We start from the raw sequence: 15,872 nt of genomic DNA on the forward strand, positions 1-15,872 counted from the left end.
AGGCATTTGCCATCATGCCGGGCCTCAAATGCTTTTAAACACAATAAAAAAATCCTATCTCTGTGAATAAATTATGCATTGTAAATAAATTAAAAAAAGATTTCTGAAAGTACTTGTGTTGGGTATGGTGTTGTTACAGCTATTCTAAAGGGCCTGGAGAGGCTGGGCGGTGGTGGCGCACACCTTTAATCCCAGCACTCGGGAGGCAGAGCCAGGCGGATCTCTGTGAGTTCGAGGCCAGCCTGGGCTACCAAGTGAGTTCCAGGAAAGGCGCAAAGCTACACAGAGAAACCCTGTCTCGAAAAACAAAACAAAAACAAAAACAACAAAAAAAATAAAATAAAGGGCCTGGAGAGATCTTAACTCAGCAGTTAAGATCAAGGCTCAGGGATATGACCTAGAGAGTAAAGCCCTTGCTGTGCATGTGTGAAAACCTGAATTCAAATCCCTGGAACCCACACCAAAGAAAAGCTGGACATATAACCAGTGTCTCTAACCTCATTGGATAGAGGAGAATCCCCAGAAGCTCACCTCCTGCCTCACACAAGATGGAAGGCTAAGACTGACATCCAAGTTGTCCTCTGACCTCCCTATGAGTGCTGTGGCAGTTGTGTACATGCACTCACACACATGACATACACACTTCATACACTCACACACGTTTTTTAAAAAATCCGATCTGAGGCTGGGGAGAGGGTTCAGTGGGTAAAGTGCTTGCTGCTGAAGTCTGAGGACCTGCTCAGGCCTGATCCTCATCACCCGTGTGAAAACCAGGTGCACTGATGCACCTGGAGCTCACTGCTCAGCCACTCCAGCAGAAATGCTGAGCTCCATATTCAGTGAGAGCCTTTGTCTCAAAAAATAAGATGGAGCCAGGTGTGGTGGTGCACACCTTTAATCCCAGTGCTGAGAAGGCAGACCCGGGTGAAACTCAGAGTTTTTGGCCAGCCTGGTCTCCATGATGGGAGAGATTCTGTTCAAATGGTGCTGATGCAGATCATCATCATCAAGGAAGACACCTGCACGGGTGCATGTGCTCCCTCCCACATGTGCACACACACGGCATGCATATACCACACACAAACACCCAGAGTAAATCAATAAAGAAGAAAAGACTGCCTGCTTATTCTGCCCTGTGTCTGTGGTGTGAAGTCCTGGCTTCTTAGGTGATCCTAGCTCCCTGGTCACTGGAGTGTAGCTCACTCATGCCACCTGGGTCATAACTAATCTCCTTGGCCAGAGTGGAATGAAATGTGTGACCCCAGCTGAGCCAATCAGAATGTTTCTCTGGGAGATTCTGAAGGGTGTGGGGGTGAGGAAGAAATTCTTTTCCTTAGAGTGGTTTAGTGTTAGGGCATGAGTCTGGAGGCTGATGACATTGAGGGAGTGGAGGCCCAAAAGTGGGTAGAGAACCCTTCTGGGCTCTGTGGGGAGAGATATGCATAGGTCTCTGTGGCCTGGCTCCCCTCAGCCACGTCAGTGAAGCACTCCATTGCCTGTCCACTCCGAAACTGAGTATGATGCACTGCTGAGTCCTGCCATGTGCTTCTGACACACAGATCATCCCATCGATTATGGGATTATTGTTCTTTAAATGTGACCTGACTGGTGGGGATGGGGAGGCACCCATCCAGATTCTGCCTCAATTTTTGTTTTTATAAGATTATTATTTTAAATTATGTATAGCTGAGTATGTGCATGTAAGTGAAGGTACCTATGGAGGCCGGAGGCATCAGATCCTCTTGGAGATGGAGTTATAGGCAATTGTGAGCTGTCTGTCATGAGGGCTTGGAATCCAACTCTCAGGATCTCTGCAAGTAGATTAAACTGTCTCTCTAGTCCTGTGGCTTATTTTTTTGAGATGGGATCTCATATAGTCCAGGTTGGCCTAAAATTATGTAGCAGTGGGTGACCTTGAATGTCTTATCCTTCTGTCTTTACCTCCTGAGGATTAGTGTATTTGCAGCCTTGCTTGGGTTATGAGTTGCTAGGGATTGAACTCAGGGCTTTATACATACTAGGTAAGCCTTTTTCCAAATGAGCTCCAACTCCAGCTCTGTGATACTGGCATTTTAAAATCTTATGAGTTATACTGGGTGTGGTGGTGCATGCCTTTGCTCCCAGTACTTAAGAGGTAGAGACAGATAGGTCTCTGTGAGTTCAAGTTCAGCCTGGACTACATAGCGAGTTCCAGGCCAGCCTGGGATACAGAGAGAACCCTGTCACAAAAAACAACCCAAAACCTTATGGGTTACTTATGGAGATTGTGTTGGTTTGAATAAGAATGGTCTCCATGGGTTCATGTATTTGAATGCTTAGTTGATAGGAAGTGGCACTATTTGAAAGGATTAGAAGGATTGGGAGGTGTGGCCTTGTTGGAGGAAGTGTGTTACTGGGTTTGGACTTTGAGGTTTTAAAATGCCACATCAGGTCACTCTCTCTTCCTATGGATCAGGATGTAGCTCTCCACGACAAGTCTCCAGCACCATGCCTGCCATGCTAAAGAACTAAGTCTCTGAAACTGAAAGGAAGCCCCCTATTAAATAAATGATTCTTTTAAAAAAAAAGAATTGTCTTCTCATGGTGTCTATTCACACCAATAGAACAAGGATTAAGGCAGAGATGAGCAAAATTATGGTCTATGCAGGAAAATGGATGAAACTGGAGAGGATTTGATTTAAAATAAGCTAGTGTCTGGAAGAGGGGTTGTTTCTCTGATCTGTGGAAAAGAGATGTGAAGAAAAGACAACATGAATGTAGAAGAGAGTATTTGGGCAGTTCAGGGACCAATAGAAGGGAGGAAGGAGACAGTAGCTGGGCAGTGGTGGTACGTGCTTTAATCCCAGCTGTTGGTAGGCAGGTGGATCTCAGTGGGTTTGAAGCCAGCCTGGTCTACAAGGCAAGTTCTAGGACAGCCAGGGACACACAGAGAAACCCTGATTCAAACAAATAAGAAAAAGAAAACAAAACAACAACAAAAAAGAGGGTGACATAAAGTAAGAATTGTCAAAGTACATTGTACACATGTATGAGAATGTCATAAGGAGACCCATTTTAGACAGTTAATATGCACTAATGAAAAACACTGGCCTGGCAAGATGGTTCAGTAGATAAAGACACTTGCTGCCAGGCCTGCACACACACAGACTCTCTCTGTCATACATCCACAAATTGTAACAATTTTAAAAAGCAAAGAATACCGGTTGGAGCTGTTAGCTCAAGCCTGTAATCCCATTTAGTTGGGAGGCAGAAGTAGGAGGGTCCCAAGTTCACAGCTTGTCTGGGCAACTTTTTGTGACTGTGTCCAAAAATGACAAAAAAAAACCCCAAAAAACAAACAAACAAACAAAAAAACAAACGAAGAGTGGGAAAAGGCTAAAGGCATTCGCAAGGCCCTGGGCTGTAACCACCATACCACAAAGAAGAAAATGAAAGAACACAGTATACAGTAATGAACCAAAACATTTTAGAACGCTAAAGGCATCCATTCACTGATGAGTACAATCAGATAAAGAAGCCTGCACGTATACAGCCCATCAAGGTGGTCATCAGCCTGTCCCGTCCCAGGACTGGAAGCTCTTGCTTTCAACCAGAGCCCAGTTTGAAGGGGTTAAAACCACCCACAGAGGTGGTGTTGATGTACAGGTCAGACAGCCTTCTGGGAAGGCAGGTGTCTGCTGCATGTGGGCCATGGAGGCCTGCATGGGACCTGAGGAATGGGAGTAGACATCCCAAGTCATGTTGTGCTGTGAAATGTTGTTCTGTATGCTGTGAATGTGTATTGCTCTGATTGGTTGATAAATGAAATGTTGATTGGCCAGTGGCAGGCAGGAAGCATAGGTGGGATAAGCAGACAAGGATAATTCTGGGAAGAGGAAGGCTGTGCCAGAAGTAGCCAGCCAGCCACAAAAAAGGCAAGATGACAAGGCAGAACTGAGAAAAGGTACCAAGCCACGTGGCTAAATATAGATAAGAATTATGGGTTAATTTAGTGTAAGAGCTAGTCAGTAAAAAGCCTGAGCTAATGGCCAAACAGTTATAATTAATATAAGCCTCTGTGTGTTTGTCTGGGGGACATGAGTGGGAGAAATTTGTCCTGACTGCCGGCAGACCGAGACACAGGAAAACTTCCAGCTACACTTATTAATATCTCCCAAGTAAAAGTCATTGACTGAAGCCCCTATGGCTTCCCACAAGGAAAGTATTCTCACTCAGAATTGAGATGGCAAAGGTATGGTTTGAATGGAATTAGAGAAATTAGTTGTACTCTTGATGAACCTATGCAATGGAATGGTGTTGGGATGTCAGTTTTATGTGGTATTTTGGCAATTCAGTTCAGACTTATTTGGAGAAATGAACAAGTGCCTTACATCCTTTTAAACTATGGAAAGGAAGGTTAAATATTAATGATGGCACATAAACTTTGTCCTTTAGGTGAAATCAAAGTCACCACTTTGTAGCACGTGTACCATTACCTTATGTATTACTGAAAGGGCCTAAACAATGGCACCCTAATCACTATAGCATCTCTTGGAACACGGTACTCTTCATACTTGCATTAATGCTAGTATGTCATTAGATGTCACCTCTGAATGTTTATACATTCTTGGAGCAAGGCTAACAGTTTGGATGCCAGTGAAGTTTTTGAGGCCATGACATGCTAACCTGTAATGATTCTAGTCCAGAAAGTCTCTGAGAGAATATTAAGAAGAACTCATAAGATGATTGGATTGATTGGTGCTATGGTTATGGGAATTATTGCATTAACTGCTACTACTGTGTCAGCTGGACTGGCCCTTCATAAGGAAATTCAGACTGCTGAATTTATTAAAGACTGGCATAAACATGTGCAGAATTTGGGCTCAGCAAAATAGAATAGACAGTTAGGTAGTCAATGAAACAGCTGATTTGAGACAAGTTGTATCCTAATGGGAGATCAGTTAGAGACACTGAGGGAACATATTAAATTAAAATGTGATTAGAATGTGACATCTTATTGCATTACATCTTTAAGGTTAATGAAAGCAATCATGATTAGAAAGGGTTAAAATGCATTTGTTGGATCACCCTAATTCTTCTCAAATGATTGATGATTTACAACAAGAAAGGAAGGAAGCTTTTTCAATTGAGGTATCTGATGTGTCCGGAATAGAAGTCATGGAAAGCATTGCAGATCCCTTAGCTTCATTCAATCCTGTGCTTCATTTTTTTTTTAAGATTTATTTATTAATTATGTATACAATGTTCTGCCTGCGTGTACGCCGGCAGGCCAGAAGAGGGCGCCAGATCTCATTACAGATGGTTGTGAGCCACCATGTGGTTGCTGGGATTTGAACTCAGGACCTCTGGAAGAACAGCCAGTGCTCTTAACCGCTGAGCCATCTCTCCAGCCCCACTGTGCTTCATTTTAATAGATTTCTTATCCTAAAATTTGTTATACTTGTTTTCACTGTAGTAATTTTACTGGATGGAAAATGTATTCTGGCTTATCTATCTAAGACTGTGAGACAATATGATACATAAAGGGGTATCTTCACTGTGTGACTGCATAATCTTGAAGGTAATAAAACAGCTTAAACAAAAGGAAATGTAGTGGGAATCTAATAGAGTCATTGTATCCTGGATAAACATTATAATGAAAAATTTGTTTCTCAGTGTATCTAGGGTAATAGCAGAACGTAGGGTTGGGGATTTAGCTCAGTGGTAGAGCACTTGCCTAGCAAGCACAAGGCCCTGGTTTCGATCCTCAGCTCCAAAAAAAAAGCAGAATGTATTAGTTGGTTGTTGAAGGTACCTAGACCTTGATGAAATCATAGTAGAGAACAGTGACTGTTTTCTGTGATAGAGTTGTTTTTCTGAAGGGGTTTTCCATCTGTTGCATGACTTTAGTCACAAGACTGTCCAGGCATGCTTGGAGGTCTTGAATTATTGGGTACTGCAGACAGTGCACAATAAGGACTGAGGTTGCAGGGGTGTGATGGCTTCCTTCAGAGAACATGTAGAATAAATCAAGGGGACTTTGACATGAGGAACTTGTTGTACCCCAAACACAACTTTCCTGTACTCTCAGTAAATATGCTTCTGAACAGAGGTCCGAGGTTCAGTTCACAGAAACTGTTCCTCCCTGCTGCCAGGGAGCCTAAATTAAATTTTGGAGTAACTCTCATTACTTAAGTGTCTGGAGCAATATGAAACACCCAACAACACTTCCAAATGACATCATAATAAGACACAACAAATGGAATTTTTAAGTCTAGATGTGAATATATGAGAGTTGCTTATATCATTTTCTGATATTTGCATATTGAAAATATTGTAAGGGGTTGGAGAAATGGCACCATAGTTAATAACACATATTGTTCCTGCAGAAGGCTTGAGTTTGGTTCCTAGCACCCACTTGGATGGCTCACAACAGCTGCAACTCCAGCTCCAGGGGGATCCAATGCCTCTGGCTTCCATGACCATCAGCACTCATGTGCAGACACACACACACACACATGCACATAATTAAAAGTAATAGAAATAGATGTTTAAAATAAAATATTGGGACTGGAGCGATGGCTCAGTGGCTAAGAGCACTGGCTGCTCTTCCAAAGGACCTGGAATCAGTTCCCAGGACCCACATGGGAGCTCACAAATGTCTGTAACTCTGTTCCAGGGCTTCTGACACCCTCAGAAAGACATACATGCAGGCAAAACACTAAAGAATATAAAATATAAAGAAATCAAATGTAAATAAATAAAATTTTATAGTAAACATTAATAATTAAACACTTAAAATAAAATATTAGTATCAATATTAAATAATTTTAAAGTAAAAAATCCTTTGAAATTTAAATAATTAAATTAAAAAATAATCTTAAAAATACTAAAATATTTCATTCTCCGCTTGGGCTATAGCTTGGTGGTAGAATGACTGGCTAGAGTGCACCAGCCTTCAGTTTTGATACAATGAAAACACAGAATTTCAATGAGGCGCCATTACCAACTTCCCCAAGACTCAGATAGTGTGGCAGGCAGGGCAGAAAGACCCTGAGAGCCAGGCGGGGAGAGGAGAGCTGCAAAGTGCTGTCTTCCCTGGTCTGGAACTCACTGCAGCTGGGGTGACCTCCACAGGCCCTGTGGGTGATTTGACTGTCAACACCGCAGCAGGAAGCTCAGGGGCCTGAGCCTGCCTGAGGATTTACACACAGCTAACCCTGGCATGGGAAGGAAAACGCCCGTGAACTCCAGTTCAGCCCCTGGGATCTACACGGGGGAATGGAGAACAGACTGCCACACGTTGTCCTCTGACGTTTACATGTGCGCCAGGGAACACATGCCCTCTCTGATAAATAAACAAGTATAACAAAAAAGGAAAAAGGAAGCAGTTGCTGGGGGAGGGCAAGAAGTCTGTGTCAGGGTAAATAACCTCTTGCTCTCTCATGCTTCTGTAAATCCAATTAAATTCGTTGGTACAGACACAGACACACAAAACTAATGAAAAATATCAGCAAAATTTTTCATATAAAAACAATATTAGTGCCATGCATGGTGGCACACACTTTTAATCCCAGCACTTAGAAAGCAGAAGCAATCATATCTTTGAGTTCAAGGCAAGACTGGTCTACAATTCCAGGACTTGGACAATTAGGGCTACTTAAAGAGATCCTGTCCCAAACAAACAAACAAACAAACAAATAAACAAATAGTAATAAATGGATTAATTAATTAATTAATTATTAATATTATATGATATTAGGTCAGTGAAAAGCTGAGAATACATGATCAAATGTTGAAAAGCAATAATATTGCAAGGAGACATTCACATAGGGCCATTGGACAGACAGCAAAGCCTGCTATTGGCATTGAATGACATGGTCTTTATGGGCTACATCAAATCAGCAGACCCTGTGTTCAGGCCTGTGGTCTGAGGATGGAGGAGAAGAGATGAAGAGGCAGGAAGAGCCAGAGCCTCCTCCCACTTGTTTGTGTCTCCTAGCATATGATGACACCCACTCCAAAGATCTACCCAAACTCCAGCATCAATGACAAGGAACAGTTCCTGCTGCTGACTCAGCCGCTTTACAGAACCATTGAAGATGTAGATCCAAGGAAGAACACTTTGGTTTTTAAATACATTGGATCTCCAAAATCTGTTCAATTAGACAGGACACAATGATATACTCTTCTGTCAAAAGTCTTACCTGGAGATGGTGGTGGCTCACACCTTTAATTCCAGAACTCAGGAGGCAGAGACAGGTGGATCTCTGTGAGTTCCAGGTCAGTCTGGTCTACAGAGTGAGTTCTAGGACAACCAGAGCTATTACACAGAGAAACCATGTCTCAAAACCAAACCAAAGCAACAAAACACAAGGCCCAGAGTCCATGGAACACTAAAGCCTGTCAAAAAGTCACAGTGTTCAATGTTCTGAAGATAATTAGACCTGGGAGCCATGGTACTTAATGACACATGGCATCACCATACAACAGAGAGGTGCATGACTACAGTCCTGGACTGGCATTGTCCTTGCACATGTAGAGTACATCTTCCTAAAGGATCAACTCCACAGAACTTTCCAGAATACTCACCCCCATATTTTTCCATACTTTTTATAGCACTCAACGTCCAATTTCCATACACCCTGGAAAGAGAAATAGCATGAAATCCATTATTGCCCTTTATGTATCAACCCTCTGTAGCCAGGGAACCAAACTTGGTCTGTCAGCAGTGTACCCCCTGTGTTCTCCCTCCAGCTGTGTGTGCTACCCTTTGCAGGGCTTCCCTTCTGCCCAACGGTGCTGCAGCCTGCAGTGTTTATACCCTGGGAAGATGGTGGGGCCAGGGCTCCAGCCAGTAGATAAATCACCTCTATGTCACCTGGACTTTGGTATCCTCTTCACCTTGACAGATCATAAAGTTCTTTCACACCCTGTTTTGACCTCCTGTGAGTTAACATCCTCTGCAGAATCAATAAAGAGTGTTGTCATTTCAGGAAGACCAAAGGTTCTTTGTTTTTTATTAGAAATTCAAACAAATTCATTGACATGAAATGCCCTCTCATCAAGGCTGGCTTCATTAAAAAATGTGAGATATAAAGCTAAAATAATTCCATCCATCTGCACGCAGACCTTTACAGAATATCTTTGTAACTCCATGAAAGACCCATTATCATTTTTCACAACTCAACTCAGCAAAAAATAGTCCCTTTGAATCTGTCTTCACCTGTGACCCTAACAAATAAAATCGCTTTCCCCAAGGTATGACTCCCACACATATATCATTTCCTTCCCTCTAGCCCACCACTGAGGGTCTTCTTGCATCCCCTTACTAGATTGTGAGAATATTCTGGGCAGTAGTCACCACTATGTAATAGAATCATCATTCAGACCTGTCAAGTTGAGCTAGGAGTGGTGGCCGGGTCTAGTATGTCCCAGTGGACCAGCTGCTCAGCATGGTTCAATGAGGTCATGTTTTACAGAGTGAGGAAACGAGACTCAAGCTGGTAAGTGTCCCCTGACAGCTATGCCTCTCAATAAAAAGTGTCGAGAAAGCTAATATGAAGTGGGTGGTGTGTGTATGTGTTTGGGGTATGTCTGTTAAAATCCCTCTGATCAGTTACTAGTAAATGTTAGGGGAGCTCTTTTGGAGTGATGAAAATGTTCTAAAGTTCACTGGCTGTGTAGCTTTACAGAACCATATAAAACCATAATGAGGGGTTGGGGATTTAGCTCAGTGGTAGAGCGCTTGCCTAGCAAGCGCAAGGCCCTGGGTTCGGTCCTCAGCTCTGGAAGAAAAAAAAACAAACCATAATGAAAATCATTGAAAATTACACTGTAAATGGGTAAATCATGCAGTGTGTGAGTTATGCATACCAATATAGCTGATGTATTGTTCAAAGTTTTTATTTTTATTTGAGACCACTGATGTTTGGTTCTTTGTTTGAGAAAAAAGAAAATCTAAGAGTAGTGATGAGAATCAGATGGTAGAGTGACAGCTTAGCAGTCACAAAGCCCTGGCTCCATCCCCAGCACCACGTAATTGGTAGCAGACTTCTGTAATCCCAGAACTCAGTGAGTAGAGGCAGAGGGATCAGAAGTTCAAAGAGAAAGTTTAAAGTTGTGTAGAGAGTTTCAGCCCAGCCTCAGATACATGAGACTATGTCTAGGGGGAAAAAACAACAACAAAACCCAATTTCCTGTACTCCTTCTACCCGCCAAAATTCACTCTGTGACAGGGGTCATCATGAGAAGGAGACAGACCTCACCACTTACTACCGAACATTATTGAAACCTCGCAGGTTCCAGGAGAGCGGGAGGCCATGTATTCAGTCGTGTGCTCACTGGTGGGCGGTGACCCCACAGGCTCTAACGGACAGTTCTAAACCCACAGTCACACAGACCGCACTAGTCAAAGTCTGCAGGACACAAGACAAATCACGAACATGGGAAAGAGATTTGCGGGGAGGAAGTGAGGCTGACGAGGGTGGAAGTGAAGGAAGAGAGAGTGGGGAATTAGTCAGAATGCATCAGATACACGTGTAACGCTGTCAGACGACAAAGTTTATTAATCAAAAATAAGTACAGTAGGGTGCTCTGGGGTGGGGATGTAGCTCACCTGAGAGAGTACTTGCCTAGTATGCACAAAGATGTGGGCTGGATCATCAACATCACACAACAGGGCCTGGTGGTGGTTCTAATCCCAGCACTACAGGGGTAGAGACTGGAAGACCAGAAGTTCAAGACCATGTTGTCTACGTAGGAAGTTTAAGTTAGCTAGCCTGAGCTACAGTCTGAGACCCTGTTTTAAAAAAAGTACATGTTACTTCAATAAGGATGTCAGTAGATGGGAGATTCCAGGTGTTTTGGAGCATTCCTTTAATATACAGTATTGCGTCTCCATGTTTTCTTTATATATAATTCAATTCTATGGAAGTAAACAGCACAAATACTGCTGGGAAATATAGCTCAATGGTAGAACATTTAAGCATCATGCATGATGTTAAATCCCTTTTTGCAGGGAAAAAACCCAAACTGCCAAGTTGAGACTGCATTCATCATACTTTGGGTAAGTGAGATGGCTTGGCTTGTGGATAGCTTTATTTCTTGTGCAATTTTAGCTGAGACTCCCCTTTCTTTTTTTTTAATATTAAGAGATTTTCTATTCATTTTACATTCCAACCACAGATTCTCCCATCCTTCCTCCTCCTGCCCCCCAGTCTTCCCGCCAACTCACCCCCAATTCCCACCTCTTCCAAGGCAAGGTCTCCCATGGTGAGTCAGCAGAGCCTGGTACATTCAGTTGAGGCAGGTCCAAGCCCCTCCTCCCTGCACCAAGTCGGCACAAAGAGTCTCACCATAGGCACTAGGCACCAAAAAAGCCAGCTCATGCACTAGGGATGGGTCTCAATCACACTGCCTGGGGGCCCCCTGAACAGTTCAAGCTAAACAACTGTCTTTCCTATCCAGAGGGCCTAGTCCAGTACCATTGGGGCTCCATGGTCCATAGTTCATGAGTTTCCACTAGTTTGGCTAGTTGTTGTTGTACTTTTTTTAGTCTTGGTCTCTATATCTCTTGCTCATAGAATTCCTCCTCTCTCTCATCGATTGGACTCCTGGAGCTTGGCCTGGCACCCGGCCGTGGATCTGCTTTCATCAGTCACTGGATGAGGGTTCTATCATGACAGTTAAGGTATTCAGCCATCTGATCACCTGAGTAGGCCAGTTCAGGTACCCTCTCGACTATTGCTAGTAGTCTAAGGTGGAGTCATCTTTGTGGATTCCTGGGAACTTCCCTAGCACTCTGTTTCTTCCTATTCCCATGATGTCTTCATTTATTATGGTATCTCTTTCCTTGCTCTCCCACTCTGTCCCTGTTCCAGCTTGAACCTCCCATTCCCTATGTTCTCTTCCTCCATCCTTTGCTCTCCATTACCCCCATATCCCCAATTTCCTCACATAGATCACATCTATTTCTCCTTCACTGGGTGTTCCATATGTCCTTCCTAGGGTCCTCCTTACTAGCTAGCCTCCCTGGAGTTGTGGGTTGCAGTCTGGTTATCCTTTGCTTTACATCTAGTATCCACTTATGAGTGAGTACATCCCATGTTTGTCTTTCTGAGTCTGGGTTACCTCACTCAGGATGATTTTTTTCTAATTCCATCCATTTGCCTGCAAATTTCATGATGTCCTGTTTTTCTCTGCTGAGTAGTACTCCATTATGTATATGTACCACACTTTCTTTATCCATTCTTCAATTGAGGGGCATCTAAGTTGTTTCCAGTTTCTGGCTATTACAAATAATGCTGATAGCTGAGGATGTATCCTTGTGGTATGACTGAGCATTCCTTGGGTATATGCCCAAAAGTGGTATAGCTGGGTCTTGAGGAAGGTTGATTCCCAATTTTCTGAGAAACCATCATACCGATTTCCAAAGTGGCTGTACAAGTTTGCATTCCCACCAATAGTGGAGGAGTGTTCCCCTTGCTCCACATCCTCTTCAACATAAGCTGTCTTCAGTTATAATCTTAGCCATTCTGACAGGTGTAAGATGGTGTATCAGTGTCATTTTGATTTGCATTTCCCAATGACTAAGGTTGTTGAGCAATTCCTTAAATGTCTTTCGACTATTTAAGATTCTTCTGTTGAGAATTCTCTGTTTAGCTCTGTAGCCCATTTTTAATTGGATTGTTAGGTATTTTGATGTCTAGTTTCTTGAGTTCTTTTATATATATATTCAGGAGATCAGCCCTCTGTCAGATGTGGAGTTGGTGAAGATCTTTTCCCATTCTGTAATCTGTCATTTTGTCTTATTGACCATGTCCTTTGCCCTACAAAAGTTTCAAAAGGTCCCATTTATTAATTGTTGATTTATCCACAGTGTCTGTGCTACTGGTATGATATTTAGGAAGTGATCGCCAGTACCAATGTGTTCAAGACTACTTCCTACTTTCTCTTCTATCAAGTTCAGAGTAACTGGATTTATGTTCAGGTCTTTGATACACTTGGACTTGAGTTATGTGCATGGTGACAGATATGGATCTATTTGCAGTCTTCTACATGCTGACATCCAGTTATGCCAGGACTGAATGAAATTTGACATGGGGGACTGGGAGAGGCCACTTGGGGAATTTCCCAACAGCAAAGGCAAGGGATTACCTTGTCTGTCCCTTGTTGATCTACATTCAGTAGTCCAATGTCTACTTTTGCCATACCTTCTGCATAATCAAGAAAGAAGGGGCGTTTTGTTGTTTTGTTGAAAGAACATTGTGTCTAGGAACACCCTGTTTACAGTCCCTTTTTAGGTGACCTTGTTTACTGCAATTGAAATATTTGACATTATGATTTTTCTTCCAACTTTTGGAAATAACCTCTCCTATCCAAGCATCATCATGATCATGAGATTCAATATTGATTGTATCTCCAATCGATTCCTCCAAGGGTGCTGACTTTGCTTTTAATGGCCTAATTACCCTTTTGAATTGTATATTAGCATTTTCAAAAGCCAGAGATTCAATTGTTATTTGTAAAACTTCTGAATTTGGTATCATTCTATTTACTGCTGAAGTCAGTCTTTGTAAGAAATCAGTAAAGGTATCTTTTGGGCCCTGTATAACTTTGGTAGATGACTCAATTTTCTTTCCTACTTCTTCAATTCTGTCCCAAGCATTCAAGGCTACCATGCAGCATAAAGCTAGGGTGTGGTCATCATATGAAGATTGTCTTTGTATATAAACATAATTGTCTAATCTATGAAGTTGATCTCGGGAAATTTTCATACTTCTAGGCCTACCTCATTGTTCAATGGTCTTAGCCTCATCCACCAGGTGTTCCATTGTAATTTGAGACCAGCCCCTAAGACTGCTGTAACCAAATCTCCCCAGTCTTGAGGGGTAATTCTATTACAAGTTGACCACAAATTAAACATCTGCTTCACAAAAGACAAAATCATGCCATATGAGACTATTGCTTCCTTGAATCTCCTCAAATCTAACATTTGTACAGGAGTCCTTTCACCTCCTATGCAGATGGCTAATTTGACAGTTTCTGCAAAGTTACTGGATAAATTCAGGTTGGCTGTTTGAAAGTCTTAGGCTGTTTCTCTGTATCCTTATAACTCAATGCTGAGATTGGTTCTCCTTTAAATTCCTCTGTCTGGGTCTGAATATCTCTATGATCTGTTTTAATATGTTTTTCTAAGGCTTGTGTCTTGGCACTCTAACCAACCAACTTGGCACTCATATAAACCAACTTTTTCAGGCATACAATAAGAATGATCAAACCGATAATGTTTATAATTGACTTTACATCAATCTCATCTAACTTAATTATCCTCTCATTTAATTGTTCCATGTTCAGACTGTCTAGTGTATTATCAAACAGAGATCAAACTTCTTCCATTGTAATAGTGTTTTCCATTTGTTTAATGTAGGAAAAAACTCTCTTTTCACTAATTTCCCACTTTAAGAAATCCCAATTGACTCACCAAATCTGCTGACAATGACGATTCAGATGACGGTGTGGCAGCAGCCAAAGGAGGGCCCAGAGAAAGCCACGACACACTGAAAGAGGGGAGAAGCCAAAGAGCCAGTAGGGGAAGGTGCAAAAGCAGCTAATTCTGGCATGTTTGATCTGAGCCTGGGCCTGAGCCTGGGCTTGGGCCTGCACCTCTGGAGTCAGCTGTCTGCACAGAGTAATGTGTGAAATTGGCTAACTCTTTTGGAATTTGGAGGCCTAAAACCTATGGAGTTTGCTGCAGAGAGGCTGCAACAAAAACTTAGCTGGCAGGGTAGGGACTTCAACCCAGGCAGAGTGGAGACTCTGGCTGCTTGTAGCATTGGCCTGTGCCAGTAGCTGCAAAACCACAGGTCAGCAGGTTTTTTTTTTTTTTTTTTTAAATTTCATGCCCCAAAAGTAAGATGCCAGATGTTGCACAAATCCTAATTGATCTTCATAAAAACCTGGAGCCAGATATCAGAGTGAAAGTTGAAAGATCAGAGGAGAGCAAGTCACCTCTTAACTCACTAACTCCTCAGCCTGCAAGAGCCTGAAAAAGTCCAAGTTCCTCTCTCCTCCCACCTTATACTCCTTTCTCTGCCCAACCATATCACTTCAGTCTCAGATATCCTAGCTCTGGGATTAAAGGTGTGTGATCCCAAGTGCTGGAGTTAAAGGTGTGGGCCACCACTGCCTGGCTGTTTCTCTTTTAGACTGAATTAATCTTGGGTAACCCAGCATAGCCTTGAACTCATAGAGATCCAGGGAGATCTCTGCCACTGTCTTACCTCTATAACTAACTCTGTGGCTAGCTCTGTCCTCAGATCTCCACAAGCTTTTATTTCTTAGGTTACAAGCAATATATCACCACATTTATGTAATGTCAATTATAAACATTATCTGTTTGAACATTTTTGTTTAATATTTTAAAAAGTTGGTTAATATGAGTGCCAATAAAAATTTTAGAAAAAAAATGATTAAAACAGATTATAGAGGTATTCAGACCCAGACAAAGGAATTTAAGGAGAACCAATCTCAGCGTTGCCTTATAAGGTTAGAGAGGACACCTTAAGGTTTTCAAACAGCCACCTTCACTTATCAAGTAGCCTTACAGGAACTGCCAAATGATAGATATCTGAAAGGACTCCTGCGTAACTCCTGTTAGATTTGAGGAGATTCAAGGAAGTGATAGTTTCATATGACATGCATTCACCTTTTTGTGAAGCAGATGTTAAACTCATGGTCAACTTATCCCTCAAGACTGGAGAGACTTGTTTATGGCAGTCTTGGATCCTGTCAGTTAAAGTGGAGGACCAGTTGGAAAGATGAGGTTAAGACCATTGAACAACAAAGTAATGTAAGAGATATGGAGATCCCCCAAGACCAACATCTTGGAG

Source organism: Peromyscus californicus, unplaced genomic scaffold (genome assembly GCF_007827085.1).
Source record: "Peromyscus californicus insignis strain IS unplaced genomic scaffold, ASM782708v3 Scaffold_2__1_contigs__length_46816999, whole genome shotgun sequence".
Lineage (NCBI taxonomy): Eukaryota > Metazoa > Chordata > Mammalia > Rodentia > Cricetidae > Peromyscus > Peromyscus californicus.